The sequence below is a fragment of the Phragmites australis genome, chromosome 22, assembly GCF_958298935.1.
Source record: "Phragmites australis chromosome 22, lpPhrAust1.1, whole genome shotgun sequence".
NCBI classification, from domain to species: Eukaryota; Viridiplantae; Streptophyta; class Magnoliopsida; order Poales; family Poaceae; genus Phragmites; species Phragmites australis.
Window position 1 is genome coordinate 8033050 of NC_084942.1, and position 4185 is coordinate 8037234.

General features: G+C 51.5%; 1 pseudogene; it reads right to left on the minus strand.

The window, feature by feature from the left end:
* Positions 1-1432: 1432 nt before the first annotated feature.
* LOC133904351 (pentatricopeptide repeat-containing protein At2g22410, mitochondrial-like) lies at positions 1433-4185 on the minus strand (annotated as a pseudogene).

Here is a 4185-nt window from a genome sequence, read left to right on the forward strand (position 1 = left end):
AAACACATCTGGGGGTAAACTCAAGATAACAACTAAACTACCCAAAGGATCACAAGGATACAACCAATAGACAACACACCACATAGAGGGATCAGTGTTACTTGGACACTCATGTACAATTTTTTTTACCGAATCGAACACCCAAATTTGAGTCGGATTTCGACAGTTGTGTTTAGGGCTAGAAATAAAGCTCGAGGATCGTGAGCCAGCTAGGACTCGAATAGGCTCGGCTCGGCTCGGTGGCTAAACAAGATGAGCCTGAGCCACCTTCCCAGCTCGGTGGCCAGACGAGATGACCCCAGCTGGCTCGTGAGCTACTCGATGGCTCGGCCACTGGCCCACCCACAAAGCCCTAGCGCTTTCCCATTCCAACTTCCAAGCCTCTTCCCCACCCCTTCAATTCCCAATCTACCAGTCGTAGAGATGCACCGCCGCCCTCACCCCTCATATCTCGCACTCCCACTGCTCTAGCCATAGCCCCTAGACTCCATAGTCCTGTTGTGTCATCGGCCCTCCACCTCTCTGCCCACTACTGACTCTCCGACGACTATTGGAGGCGGTCTGCGACGCCTACGGCTACAACTACTCGACAGGGCCGCTGCGGTTGCTGTACTCCGTCGATAAGTTCCTCTGATTGCACGCGATCGTCGAGCGGGAGACGCAAGCTACCGCGGGTGGGTCGGCCTCCTCCTCGTCCCACCGTGTGCACGCCAACAGCGGGCACCACCATCACTCCCTCTCCCTGTGCACCCGTGTGAAGTTTAGCTCGTGATTAGGCCCGCATGATCAAGCATGGCTTCCGTGCTTGCACTACAATCGTGAGGAGTCCATCGATCTGAGCCGAAGGTGTAGAGAGAGAGAGAGAGAGATGCAGTAGGTGCTTATCATTTTGGTTTTGGCTCAGTTTTTTCTTTTGATTTTGCAAATGCATATATGTTCACATGTTGCTTTTCTTCTGAGTTCTGATTTTGCTTCTGAATCTTCACATGATCGATGGAACAGAGGAGTGTTGACCCACAGCATTTGGACAGAAGCGTTTGCTTGATGCTTGGACACTCAACAACGTTATGCGTGCAGACCAGAGCCCTCATATCATCCAGTAGACTAGGAAAGTGTCAAACAGGCCCTAGCTCGCGAGCAAGCCAAGCTAGCTCGAGCTTCCACTGAGCCCGAGTCGAGCCTATTTTTCAGCTCGATAAGTTGATTGAGCTGAGCCGCCGAGCTCGTGCGAGCCAAGCCGAGCCAGTTCCACCCCTACCCGTGTTTGTGTCCGTGTCCAAATAACATTGAGAGGGATCCATGCCTAAAAAACCAGCAAGGCAACCCCAGCTACAAGGTCCCACAAGGCATGGCCATCCAAACACACAAGAGACCCAAGGAGATCCTGCGGCAACAACTCCTTAGGTAGTTGCTAGAAGATACACTTTAGACTTTCAGTGGAGGCATTTCACTGCATATTGTAACAGAAGTGTAGAAAAAAATCACAGATGGTAGCATTGGTTCTATACTTCCTTAGTTCCTTACTAAGGAATTTAGTAAGTATTAGAAATAAACTCACCCTTGTACAGGTAGATATCTCTAATAGCAAGAGACTCAATGATTCTATGTACCTAAATCAACTATAGAAAGGCCTCCGCCGATGCAGCAGCCAGCAGTTAGGACATTTGCAAGTGACACATTCCACCAAAGAAAAGACCACTGCTTGCCATTCGCACCTGTTCACAAATAGCAAGACAATTAAAGCATTTACATGATAAAAACGCATAAGCAAAGTGTCAGGAAGGACTTACAGTTTGCTGATAGATTAGAATGATTGAGTTAGGGTTCAATCAAGTTCATTAAAAGCACAACAGTCTGTTCTATACGGCACACGACTGACCAAAATCGAGATTATTGTGTAACAGTTACCACAATTCTCCATCGAACATGGACTACTCTGCTTTGTCTGCCTGACTGCCCATATCTCTACTTCTTTTAATAGTACAAACTCATCTGACTTTTGGGCCACGATGCGTGAATCAAATCCAAAACAGTAGGAGTCAAAGAAAACATTTCCATCAGCAAGCTGAGCTTTTAATATGTAAAATCCTGTCTGCTGCTAACTATTCCTTTTCATTCTACAATCAAAGCTAATTATGAGGTGCATGAACTGGGAGCAAGAATTTTCAGCACAATCATGTCAAGAAAGAGGAATATAACCTTCTGATTTTAAATGAATGTAAATATTCTTTAATGCAGCGTATATATCTTCTGAGCCAACACGTGAAACATCTGCCACCAAAAACTCATGAAATTTTCCATCCACTTCGATAGAACTAGAGCAAGGATTCTGCTTTACACCTCTATCTCTCATCACCGTCCTCAGCATCTTCACCTGGCCCCATTTGCTTTTTCTTGCATATATCTGGCTCATGAGCACATAGATTCTACTGTCTGAAGGATCTAGCCCTACAAGCTTATCTGCAGCACATTCGCCAATTTCAACATTGCCATGCATTCTGCACGCGTTTAAAAGAGCACCCCAACCGGCCTCATCAGCTCCCATTGGCATACTCCTTGCAACTTCAAATGCCTCTTCAAGACGCCCAACTTTACCCAAAAGGTCAATCATGCATGCATAATGTTCGGCCCTGGCTTCAATCCCATAATCCATCTTCATTTCATTGAAACAGTGCCGCCCTCCTGAAACTAACCCACTATGACTGCACGCAGAAAGTACCCCAATGTATGTGATCTAGTCAGGCACAATACCGGTTCCTTTGAACTGCTGAAAGAGATGAAGAGCTTCTTCAGACTGACCATGCAAAGCATGGGCCATGATCATCGAGTTCCAACTTACTAAATTCCTCTCTTCCATGTCACAAAATAATCTTGATGCTGCACCCACATCTCCACATTTCACAAACATATCGATGAATGCATTGCCTAAATTCACAGTAAGCCCAACCTTATTACTGACAATGTAGTTGTCGTATACCCATCTGCCAAGATCCAGGCAACCCACTGAGAATATGCTGAGAGAACGCTCACAAGACTAGCATCAATTGGCTCGACGACTGCTGCAATCATGTCGTTGAACGTACGCACCGCTTCCTCCTGTTGATTTCCCTGTGAGTATGCTGCGATCATGCAACTCCAAGAAACCGCATTCCTCCTAGGCATTTCCTCGAATATTCACGCTGCACTCTCCAAATCACCACACTTGGCATATGCACTGACCATGCTTGTCCAGGAGTACACATCCTTGACCGCCATCCCGTCAAAAACCTCCTTCACGGAGACCATGCACCCACATTTCCCAAACATATCCACCAGCGCGTTCTCCAAGTTAACGCTCGTGCCGACACTGCTCTCAGCAACACACCGGCGCACCGTCCGCCCCAGACCAAGAAGCCCCATCTGCCCGACCGCCGAAGCCACGGTGACCATAGTCCGTTCGGCCGCACGCCCCCCGCCACCGCCATCCTGCAGAACAACCGCCACGCATCGTCGGGCAGCCCACCGCGCGTGTACACGTCCACAAGACCACGTCCCTGTCGGGCATTTCGTCAAACGCCTTCCGCGCGTCAGATAGTGACGTGCCGCTGGCATACAAGTGCACCAGCGCGTTCCCCACGAGCACGCTCTAGCGAAGGAACCCTCGCTTGAGGGCGACGCAGTGGACGGGCCTGGCCAGAGGAGGAGCAGGCCTTGAGGGCGAAACGAAGGTGCGCGCGTCGGTGGGGAGACGTTCGCGGAGGACGCGGCGGAAGAGGGCGAGCCCGCGGCAGGGGAGCCCTGCGCGGAGGAAGGCGCGCATCATGGTGGCGAGCATATAGGCGTTGGGGCCCGGCTGGGCGACGAGGGAGAGGACGCCTTCAGCGTGGACGAGGCGTGGCGGGTCGGAGAGCACGCAGAAGGCGAGGAGGCGGGAGGCCGGGAAGCGGTGCGCGGCGAGGCCGGAGACGGTGAGCAGCGCGTGCAGCTGGAGGAGGCGGCGGAAGGAGGCGCAGGACTCGAGGAGGGAGAGCAGCGGGCGGGTCACCACCAGGTTGTGCTTCGTGTTCCACGCTGGCCGGGGAGGAGGCGTCGCCGCCGCCGCCGCCGCCGCCGATGACACCGCATAGGCAGGGAGGGGAGGCGGCGGCGGCATCCTCGTTGGAACGCCCTGGGGGGCGCGAAGATTTTATGGGGCTTGTGGTTGAT